The 12418-nt window shown below is 42.9% G+C and overlaps 1 protein-coding gene across 1 annotated transcript in view; it reads right to left on the reverse strand.

Annotated features, from left to right (window-relative positions):
• Window positions 1-12418, reverse strand: part of STUM (stum, mechanosensory transduction mediator homolog) — a 396348-nt gene that overhangs the window by 234396 nt on the left and 149534 nt on the right. The window lies entirely within an intron of this gene.

Here is a 12418-nt window from a genome sequence, read left to right on the forward strand (position 1 = left end):
AAACCCTGGCAGGCCTGCAGAAGGTTAATTCACAGAAACACACACACAGCTCCCCTTGTGTCTCATCGTTAGTCAATGTAACCCAGACGAATGTGCCCTGCAAGGATAAGGGAGGGCCAGAATTGATCTTTGAAGAGTTATTCCTCGAGAAGGAGGGCGAGGGCTTTAGGCCTTCACCAGTCCAGTCCTATATGTTGTATCAGCCAGGGACCCCGAGTTCAAGCCCCAAGCATCTCAGTGCACTGACCAACTGAAGACCCCTGGCCATAAACCCATTAAATGGCCAATCAAGCAAGAACATCAGAAAACAGTGAGGGGCTGCCCACACCATCAGTTCATTTGATTTGTGCTGCGAGGTGCCAGGGGAGAAGGTAACAAATGTAGGCCTGTGGGTGACAAAGTTGTGGGGGTGCCGGCCTGTCTGGGATAGGAGCGGGGTTCACATAGATTCAAGAAGTTATCGCAATCTCAAAAGTATCCCCCTCACTCATGTCATTGTACCAGGTGCAAGGTAGAGCTATGAAATAGTGATATGTGTAACGAAAATTGCAATTAGAGTCTTTGTACCCGATGACGGAAGAAGAAGATCCCCACATGGAAGAAGATGGACAGAAGATGCTGGGACCAATCGCCTGCCATCCCATATGGAGCAGGCTATATGTGTATAGGGTCGCACCAACCAGCTACACAGATTTGTACCCTATGTAACGCGCATTACGTGTGACGATGTGTACCTTTATAATCCATTGCTTATGCTGTTTTTTCCAGAGCGCTGCGGTGGAGTTCTTTGCTGGCATGTACTTATATTTTATGAGAATAAAGCTTGCTCTCCTTACAAGAGGTATGCTGGTAATTTTCCCTAGTGGTTGTATTTTTTTTTTGGTGCATGCATTGTGCGCTCATTCAACACATTTGGTGACCCCTACTTTAGCTCAGATTTTCAATGGAGATGGGGGATTCCTGGCTGCACATCTGAAGGGACCGCGCCCACCTGCAGCGACCAGTCCCAAGCATGCAAGCCATAGTGGTGTGCATGAGCCTTTTGACAGAATTCCTGTATGCTCCTTGGAGCAGAGTGCAGCTCCTAGGATGGTGCAGGCCGTTAATGGGACCCCGTGATGGAGGAGCTCGGGTGAACACACAAACGTAAGTACACCTCTTGAAGGTGAAAAATATGGGGGAGGACAGTGAGACGGAAATTGGGGGAAAGTGTGTGGGTTTGTGTGTGTTGAAGAGGCAGGGATGAGAGTGCATGTTGGAATGGTGTGTAAATGTATTGAGAAGGGTGTAAATACCACATGGAGGTCATATATATAATATATTACACGTCCTGTGGTAGCGGCCGTGTAGTTATGGTTAAGTTGCTCAACTCATAGGAAGAACACTTTTTGGGCGGCTTATATCTTCGCTCCCTGTGGATTAATCCTCACCAAACATTGCAAAACATGTATATGGCCCTCTGTGAATTCATGTGCTAAGTTTGGTGAGGTTTCGTCAAGGGGGTGCAAAGTTATAGGGGGGGTCACAAAAGTTATTTTTCTCTCCATAATGAAGAAAATCTTTACTCACACCTACAGCCCAAACCGATGGATGGATTTTCACCAGATTTGCGCCAGGAGCGGCGGCTTGGTCCAAAAGCATGCATTTGCAATTTTGGTGTAAATCCATCCATTCGTTTTTTTAAAACAGGTAAAATGTAAGTCCAATCTTGCTATCTTGCTCCGCTCCCCGGACCCATTTCTCTGTTCAGTCTGCGAACAGTGATCTGATTGGCCCATCAGACGTCGTGAAGTCCGCGGACATCGGGCGCGCCCACTGATTGGATGGGGAAAAGCGTTCAGTTTTCTTGAACCACCCGCCATGTTGGATTCGCGGTGTGTTGCCTGTGTCCGCGGACACGGCGGTAGACATTTTTTTTTAAAACGCAACATTGCACTTGACAAACTCCACAAACAATCTCTGGTGGGGGTGATGGTGGGGGTGATGAGGATGGGATGGGATATGGCCATAAGAAGCCAAGAAATGGGTGGTTTTCACTGTAAAAGTCTGCAAATGGTCCAGTCCTGTAAAGTTCGCGAACATCTGTGCCTATTTCTGTATTACAGGGTTTGTGAAAAGCAATTCTTGGATGGCTTATAACTTTGTCACCATTCAATGAAACTGCATGTAATTCTGGAATTCTATTCTAGACCTGGTTCGGAAAGGTTTGAAAAAGTTTGGTGGGATTCTTTTAAGTGGGGGCAAAATTAGAGGGGGATCCCAAAATATTGTGAAGGCTTATAAATGTGGTGCAATTTGACGAATCTACTCAAAGGTTTGCAAAAAGATTTTAGATCTAGATATAAATGTTTTTGTAAAGTGTGGTGGGATATGGTCAAGAGGGGGCTAAATTAGAGGGTGCCCTCAACAATGTGGACAAATGTTTTCAGAAAGATTATAGATCAAACCTTGAATGTTTGTGTAAAGTCTGAATCTATTTTGTCAAGTGGGGCTAAATTATATAACTATTGTATGTGCATATTTTTGACACTTTTGAAAAAGTAAAACATGGGTGGATTTCCAGCAAACTCATGTAAGATGCATTGGCAAGGACCTTCAAGTATGGTTTTGCAAATGTTACCGTGTTTTATTTTTTGACAAGTGTCATAATGTAGGTACAAAAAATAGTGCTATACCTTTGGTGACTAAGGTATAGTCTGTGGCGATAGGCAGTGGCCAGATTGTCTGGGTCATGGAATAACAACAAATGGGGTTAAAGTGGCCATGTCCACCTGGGATCAGCTTTGTGGTAAAGTTATTCGAAAGTGGAATAGGTTTGAAAGGGAAAAAAAATGTGCTTGTGGTAATATGGTCCTAAGGTTCTCTATTCGCCCTCTGCAGGCTGCCATGGAAAGCGAAGAGGGCCATGTACGGAGCTCCACTTTCTGTTTCCATGGTGGCCATCTTGGAAAAGGATTTTCCTTCCAACACCGGGACGGGTTCCCGCTTTGGGAACCCAGGGTGCTAATGGCCTTCATCCCCCATTGCAGGGGCTGGAATGGGGGATAATGGTCCGGAGACCTCGTTATCCACCCTCACTTCGCTTGGGCTGATAACTTGGGCTGCCGGGTCATCATTATCCACTGTTCCAGTCCCTGGAACGGGGGATGGACACCACAATATTTCCGTTAGCATAACACAAAATGCTAATTGAATTGTTGGAAAATCTTATTGAGTTTATGTACTTTACTGAGAAACGTAATGTAGATGGAGTCTATATGTTTTTTTTAGTTCTATTTCTTAACTGTGAAAGGTGGTTTCCAAAGGAGCATTTCTTTTGTTGTTTTTTGATGTATTTTTTTTTTTGCAGGAGAGCTTAGGACGAAAGGTGGGGAGGTAAATGAGGGAATAGGCATCAAGCACTAATATGGAGGGACAGGTGGACAGGGGAAGATGTTATGCGTGTGTTACTTCTAAGGTAGGGGGCAGTGTTTCTCATGCTCCTTGATTTGCAGCTTCAAAAGCACTTCAATATTGCTTCCCTCTGCAGAATGTTGTGGTATATACAGAGGATTATTGTCTTCGAAAAATATGGATCAACAGCCTCTTTGCTTACAAGGTAGCTGGTTGAATTTTGTGTCCCACAGAAGTAGGCTTCGTGGTTACAGTATTGGTTAAGGAAGATGAGGTGGAGGAAGACAGCCTCCTACTTGCTAAGAAAGGAAAAACCTTCCTGAGAGCATTGCGGTCGTTGGATTTGGTGTGGCAGCACATGGAAGTGGTCCCGTAGGAGTACTGTGCAGGTAGTCAGCGACAGAGAACAAAGCTGCACGCAGTGCATTTCACTTTGGTAGCTTAACATTCCCAACAGTGGTAAAGAACTGCCACACCCATGATTCTCTCTGGGTGCTACAGGTAGGCACTTCCTCTACCTCATCTTCTTGGTCCTCCTCATAGTCTTTGGAAGTACTGCGCTTTTTTTGTTGCTTTTTTTGTTGTGAAGGTCCTCCAGCTGGTGGTGGTGGCTCTTGGGGAGGAGGGATGGCAATAACTGATGCCATTTTTAAGATAAATAGCAGTTTTGCTAACATTCTTCCAAGTATGCACTGTTTACTAGATTGTTAATGGATAATGAGTAAGAATAGGTGTAGGAGCTGCGCAAGGGAAATTAGGAAGTTGAATGTTCCTAGATCAGTAGAAAGCACAGGTCCCATCGTGAAGTGCGGACGCATTCACAAACACGTCATCATGCTGCGCGCAAGTATATGGTTACGTGGCACTGTCCGGAAGGTCCGCGATGAAGTCCGACGTTCCCGGACTTCTACGTATGCAAAATTAGTTGAAAAAGTTGCAAAAAGTGTATAGAAGTGTTACAAATGATGCAAGAAGGTGGGATATGGCAGAGTTTTAAGGTGAAACTTTGTAAATTGGACAAGGATTTTGCTCTATTGGGTAAGTATATAGTAAGTTGTAGAAAAATAGCATGCACTGGTAAAAACCCATGAAATTCACTGAGAACACTTTGTTAAAGGGACGTTATGGTTAAGTTGCACTAATAAAAGCCTATGAAATTCAATGAAAAATCTTTGTTAAAGGGACGTTATGATTACAAGCAAAACCGAAAAACCCCAGAAATTCACCAGTTATGGTAAGCTAAGCAACCATAACTCACGCCACCACCGTGCACTGCTAAGACTAACACCCAGGACATCAAAGATGACATCACAAATGTCATTGATGACATCACATGTGAAATTGATTTTGATGAAAAGTCCCTACAATGGGTTGTGTTTATATTGTTGGTAACAAGATGTCAGGGGTGATGGGGAGACCTATCATTAACTACTTAATCTATTAAATAATGTACTCATCTAAAATCTTTGTATTGGAGTGTTGTTGTTAATACAGGAACCTAATCATATATAAACGTAGGCAATGACTGCAGCATGCACCATAGAAGTACAATATTTATAATCTTGTAATTTTGGATAGTACAATAATGAATGCTACATCAGAGTTTTGATTAATGTTAAACATGTAAATAACTAGCTAACAATTCAAGACTTACTACACTTGTGCTGGTACAAACAATACATATGAAGAACCACAATGCATACAAATCAGAGGCACATACAGGGAAAACAAAGTAAGGAAGAAAGAAACAGCATCATCAGAAAACGTTAATAACATTAAAGTTTATCTTCATGTATACAAATGAATTGTGTGTCTGAGGCTTGCTTATTTCCCCATGTATATGCAGCACCATAAGCTGAGACCAAACCCTAAGGAGCACTTTAAGAACATACGAAAAAGGTTAACATCTAGTTATGTAGCACCTTTTCAATTTTAATATTCTGACTGTCAGTGAACAAAACCACCTGGCCTAGATATGTCAGTGAACAAAAACAAGTGGCCCAGATATGTGATGTCATCAGTGATGTCATCAATTACATTTGTGATGTCTTCTTTGATGTCCTGTGTGTTAGTCTTAGCAGTGCACGGTGGTGGTGCGAGTTATGGATGCTTAGCTTAGCATAACTGGCGAATTTCTGGGGGTTTTCGGTTTTACTTGTAACCATAACATCCCTTTAACAAAGTTTTTTCATTGAATTTCATAGGTTTTTATTAGTGCAATTTAACCTTTCCGAGGCAGGTAAGACGATGGCGCCATATTTTGAATAAAGCTAAGATAATACAGAAGTAGGGGCTCCCTATAATTAGAGGGTTTGAAGTCCTGTGCCCAATATATTTTGGGTGGGGAAATAAGGTAAAGTAGGGGTTATTTTAGTTTATTGTTTTAGCTTATTGTTTTAGTGTTTTAACTTATATTGTGTAGTGTGAGGAGGTCAGGGGGAGGGCCTGTGTAAGAAGTGTTGTGGGTGGTGTGGGTGGGTGCATGAAGTGAGGGGAAAAGAAGAGGTGTGAAAAGGGGGCGACGGGGGAGAGGGAACGAATGACTGGTAGGAACGCTTAAAAAAAACTAAATGTTGTATATGGTGTGGCATTTGTAAATATAAGGTTTTTTAACATGGGGGTAGCTATGCCATTAGAGTACGTGGAGGGTAATACGATTTTAAGCAAATGAGTTAGGTGAATTTTATTTTTGGCAATGTGAATACTGTAAATTGGTAAAATGATTATTTTATTTTACTGTGCTTAGTTTAATAAAAACCTTTCACAAATTTATAAGTAATCAAGACATCAAATCTCATCAAATCAATTAATTCATACACTAACATCAACAATGATTTTAAAATCTAACATCTAAAATCGATATCACAACAAGATAGAACTTCCACAAATGTCACATAATTCATTTAAACCCTACTGCAATTTAAAAATCTAAGAACAATCTAAAAGCATCTAACCAAACACGATAAAGTGCAAAGTGTAATGTAGAGGGATTCGAATTAAAACAGTAGGTCCAGACATCTACACTCTTGAATTCATCATAATCGTGAACAAATGGACCCAGATTGCGGATATAAAGGCTACCCAACACCCGACACTCAGTCATCACATGGTTAGTTGTCTCCAGCACATGTTTCAGTGTACAGATTCAACAGTTTCTATTATCCAGCGTGATCTTCAATTTAGGATAAGTCGATTAGAAATGCAAATGAGCATTGATCGAGTCTAGGATATCTTGATATTTTGGATATTTGGTTAAGATGTATCAGTTTTTAAATATGTTGGAAGATTATTGTGGATTATTCTTAGTCATCGCTATTATATATTTTATAAACATTTACTGTATACGGTTGGTATATAATGAATTGTTTTAGTGTATTGTGAAAACCTTTATGAGCAAATAGTCAAAATAATGTTGAAAGTGGGAGGCAGTTAGATTAATTCGGGGATGGATTGAAATGTAAATGTTCCACATATGAGAAGATCTGGAATGTGTTTAATGATTTCTTTTACTTTATTTCTTGATTGTTTATATTTTATTGACTCTTTTTGTGTACTTATTGTTTTTGGTTTTTGTACATATTGCTGTTGCTGATTTGTTGTATATGTTGTATATAATATAAATAAATATTTTAAAAAAATTTTTAAAAAAAAAATAATTCGGGGATGGAGAGTTCCATCATGTTGTGCGATAATTCTTCCATAGAAATATTGACCAAAAAATAAATAGACATAATAATCTTGTTAATATTTCTATCAGATGATATTTTTCCTTAGGAAAACACAGTATTTCTATGAAGGAAACATATGTGAAGTGAAAGAGGGAGCTGCCATATTGGATGGGATGGGAAGCCCAAACAATTTGAGGGACTGGGGAAAAGCCTTGAATAAGTAAAAAGAATAAAAGTAAGAGGACATAGCGTGAAGGAATGGTGAAGGAATGGTAGACATACAGGGGAGAAGGTTTGCCTTCTCTCGTTTACTTTGGGCATTGAGATTAGGTCCGGGGCAACACGCTCACCTTGTGAACAAGACAATGTAATGTATGACAGATTGACACTGGATCCCATGCTTTGAAGCTGGAGGACTCCAGCATTAAGCGCAAAAACATTGACCAATCAAATAGGTACCACATTCTAAAAGATGAGAAAGATTAAAAGCACCCCAACATAAAAAGAACTGCTGATGCACAACACTGAGATGTGATGTACAACACTGAGATGTAGTACAGCAATGATTTTCACATCAGAATCTTTAGGTGGGACCCAGATCCAATGCAGAGTTAAGATCCCTGTGGGTCATCCTGTGAGCTGCCAGGCCGGGCATAGCTACATGCCAGCAGCACACTGGTGCCCATTGGAGGTTGCTGGGGATACACATCACTACTCAGATTTAATGCTGCAACGTAATGCCATCTGTAAGGGCGTAGCGTCCAGAGCCTTTTTCCGATTTATTGAAATGAAAAAGGAAGGTGTTTTCTACTAGGGAAAGGGTGCTCTGCTAAACAGACACACTTTCAACATGCGCCCTGTTGCTAAAAGGTCATGTCAGTGGTTACACCAGAGCTGCCCTCTGGCTCAATGACACAGTAACGCTCACTTCCATTCATATAGACGGGACATGACTAGCGCGGTTGTGTAGATTGCACATGTGAGTGGGCTGCCATTTTATTACTTCAGATGTGGACAGGCAGACACTGTAGCAGCGGATTGTGTAGGCTGCCTTCAATGGAAGACACCATAATACCGTACAGATGTCTATCAGCATCTCTGACTCTTTCACTGCTGGAAGATGGCGTTGGAGAAAGTATGCCATTCACGAACGCAGTCGGATAAGGTCTAATGTTGCCTGTAGGGTTATTTGAATGAATGCAGACACGTGTTAACTTCAGTTGGCCTTTCCAATCCTCTCCCGCATCTGGTGGCAGCGGCCTGGCACCCTACACATTGAATGCTGGACAGAACTAAGCATACTCTGGGAAAGGAGAATGTTCTGATGTGGAGAGCACCCCAAAGTTAGAAGAGTTGAGTCAGCCTCGGCAATTACACAGTAGCCTGGTGATGACCCGAGTCTCAACTCAACGACAAATATCTCCATTCACCTTCAGTGTAAAAGAATTCGAAAGTAGGCGCCATCCAGGCGCCATTGCTGGAGATATTTCACCGTGCTGAGTGAAAATAGGAAAATAAATCCACAACGTTCCTGAGTAGGCCTCTGGAAGTGCAAAAATAAACACATTTATCAGGACAAGTGATAGAATGGGCCCCCAACTTCAGACGGGTGTCCTACATATGGACCTCATGCACCAGTCTCACACTGGGCATTATTGACCTCTCTGAACTTCAAGTCTGATTGCCATGTGCACTGCACCTGAAGGAGATTTAATTGACACAGAGGATGATGGACAGTGAGAGCATGTGATCATGTGTATGGGAGCATATTTCTCCCCCTATTTAGCCAATAATCAGGTTTAAAAGCAATTTAACAAAATTGTAATCATTTCAATATCATATTTATTTATTTTTATTAACATTTGGTTAAATGACATTTCAACCTTTTGCCAAATAAAAAAAAGAGAAAAAAGAAAAGGAAAAATAAAAAAAAAACATAAACTTACAAAACAGAATTAAAAACTGAGAAAGTAATAAAAACCTTGACCTAAAATTTCACTTTCCCACAGTTCTAATTTCATCACAATATATAAACCAAAATGTATTAATATTTTTTTTTAAAAAGTACAAATGGCAAAGGTTCTACACAGTAATCTCCTAACATGCAGTTTATCATCATATCTCCAATGGCGATGGATAAAAGTAGTGCATGTTAATAAAGTTATTCATTTAATTGGGTTTTAATTGAGCCCACATAGTGATGGCAACAGGAAGCAGTGTTGTGAAAGTGGAGTGAGGTGTAGCACAGAAGCAACACTTGCATTCCACTTCCAGCAACACCGAGAAGGGGCTCGAGTTGCTTTTTGAGCTATTCGCAAAAATATGTGCTTTACAGTCGGGGGAGATTGGACCCAGACTGCTAAAATGCCTTGCTAAATTATTTGAAAGATAAAACACCTTCATGCTCCAATTCACGTTAAAGGTCTGATCCACGCCTCCCGGACAGGAACCCTCTGCCAGTAAGAGATAGCCTGATTTCTCTTGGCTGAATGTTGTTTTTGTTCAAATAGTTGGTAAACTCAAAGCATGCTAGTGATCGAAGTGAGAGGGAACGGTCGGAAGCGGTGTTCCACTGCTTTCATTTTTTTCTGTTTACCAGTCCTCTTCTTTTAACGACCATATTCACTATTCTATGCAGAGGATGTGCCCATTCATGTCCTTTGCAAGTGTAAAGCGGTAATGGGAGCCTTAGTTACTGGTCACTTGGACTACTGCAATGCGCCGGCTGCAACACCTGGCCACATGTTGCACTAGGCTTCCACCTACCCTCTCCCCTGCCCAGACCACAGTTCCACTACTTTTTTCAGTACACTTCTACCACTGAGGCATGCTGAGGGTGTGTGTTTTACCCATGGCCAGGTTATTGTCAAGGTCTTTCGCAGGCACTGTAGTTGTCGGAGAGTGAATGCGACTCTCCTGCGTAGCCGAAGGACTTAGCAAACACGGGCCATGGCAACTATTATCATTATTATGGTATTTATTGAGCGCGGACCTAGCTTCGAGAAGTAACGTAGCGCTTTAGAGAGCTAGACACCAATACAGATGCGTAACAGAGCGCCTTACAGAGGTGCACAAGATTACAGGTGCATAACGGAGCGCTTTCCAGAGGTGTACAACAATACAGGTGCATAACGGTCCGCTTTTGAGAGGTAACAACAGAACAGATATACAGCGGGAGGTAGGATACGGAGGGCCACAGAGGAGGGGTACAGCTGTATGAGGGGGCAGAGCGGTGAGGGGGCTGGGGGCGTCTAACGAGTCAGGGGACGCGAGGGGCGACGTGATGGCCTAGGTGTTGAGGAGGAGTGACTCTTAGGTAGGGCCCGCAGGAACATAGCGCTCGGGCACTGTTCGAAAGTGACATGGGGCCTCATTACACGGACGGCGGTGGACCAAGGTGCTATTAGCTATTAGCACCTTGGTCCATGCCGGTAAAATATCGGCACCGCTTTGGAGGAAAGGGGAATTACCGCCCTATTCCAAGGTTGGTGGGGCGGTAATTCCCCCTTCCCCCATTGCCCTTCCCTATTCCCATTTTTGCCCCATAGGGCATAATGGGAATGGGGAAGGTGCTAAATACGGCACCGCAAATTGCGGTACCGTAATTAGCTTCCTGCTCCTTTTGCGGGTTGGTTTTTAACGCCTGCAAAAAGCAGGCGTTAAAGTCTCCAACCCGCAAAGGGACCTCGTAGTAAGGCGGTAAGGGTTAACGGTCACCGGTACCATTAACGGTGACCGTTAACCCTTACTGCAGTCCGTGTAATGAGGCCCACAGTCTCAACATGACTGTGGGCCTCATTAGGACTAAAGATGGTGGGCATTGCTGCGCTACAGTCAATTCATCAACCTCAAAATGAGAGCGTAGAGTTTGAGGTTATTGACTGAATGGCAGTGCTAGCGCGAGGCACTGCTGAGTGCTTTACTGCCAGACCATCCATTTGGATGGGGCCAGTGGTGTATAATGTACAATGCTGCCAGAGGTGTGCACTGAAGTATAGGAGAAAAGGTGGAGTGGTGAGGAGAAGAGGCAGAATTCATGGATTATATACCAATCAAACTGGAGCATTCTGGCTCCCAGTGGAGTAACCTTGCTAAAAAGTTGGGGGGGGGCAGCACATGAGATCTAAAAGAAAGGGGCCCCTGCCAGATGAGGTGGACACAATGGTGTACCAGAAACGTTGTCCCCCCCTACAATTACTCCCATGATGCCTCCATCTTGTGACTGTGGCAGTCAATGTATGACAATTTAGCGTTCCTAAGCAGCCGCAAAGTGGTATAAGTATCATTAAAAAACATTTAAAATAAACAAGTTAAAAAATAGAAGTTATGTTTTTTTTTTAATATGCTCATAAATTATTGCAGTAATATAATATGAAAAGCGCGTGCTCTTTCTTTGCCGACCAACCAAGTTTTGGAATGTTGACTATGGAGCCGGACAGTCCAATACAGGTGTGGATGCAGGAATATGGGAAGCTCAGCGGCATGGAACCATCATGTTGAATAAGCCGAAGGACAAATTTAAGTGAGTGGTTGCTGATAGTGCTCATAGACACAGGGCCTCATCACGAGTCTGACGGTAACCCTTAAATGCGGCAGTAGCGCTATTACCGCTGCATTTAAGGGTCCGCCAGATCATGGCCTTGGCGGATTTCCCCCCAGCTTTGAGCTGGGGGGAAATCCGTGGCAAATTTGCTGATTTTCGGCGCTATTACCGCTGGCGGGAAATCCGCTGGCGGTAAGAGCGCAAATTTTCCCCATTGGGCCCAATGGGGAATGAGGAACTCCCGAATGGGCCCAATGGGGAATGGGCACCAACCGTTCCGCCAAACCCGTGATCCGGTGCTTATAGCGCCGGGGGGGTTGGCGGTAGGGCTAATAGCGCTGGCGTTACCGCCCAACTCATGATGAGGCCCACAGTATTGGAATACATCACCCAAAACCTTCCTAAGCTTGGCACGTGCTGCCTTGTATTAAAAGGAGAAAGAGGTGCCTTTTGCACTGTGCAAAGCCTTGTTGGGGCAAAATGGACTTATCAAAAATGGTTTGGAAACAGCACTGCACTGAACAACAAAATAGCGTATATATAAGTGGTTGAAGTGAGCGGGAACAGTCAGGAGCAGCGTTCCACTGCTTTTAGCTTTTACTGTTAAGAGTTCCACTAACTTTTGCAACCATTTTCACCATTTGGGAACTGTTCTTTGTGAAGGTAAAGCACACTTACCTACTTTACCACTCGATAGCAGTTTCAGTTAAATCGAAATCTATCTCAACTCAATTGTCTGTCAACCAGCATGGCTGCAACCCTTGAAAAACGTGTTGCACCTTGCTCCCTTTCTGTCTACTCTGTCCCTCGCAGG

Source organism: Ambystoma mexicanum, chromosome 4q (genome assembly GCF_040938575.1).
Source record: "Ambystoma mexicanum isolate Mex_15411 chromosome 4q, UKY_AmexF1_1, whole genome shotgun sequence".
NCBI classification, from domain to species: domain Eukaryota; kingdom Metazoa; phylum Chordata; class Amphibia; order Caudata; family Ambystomatidae; genus Ambystoma; species Ambystoma mexicanum.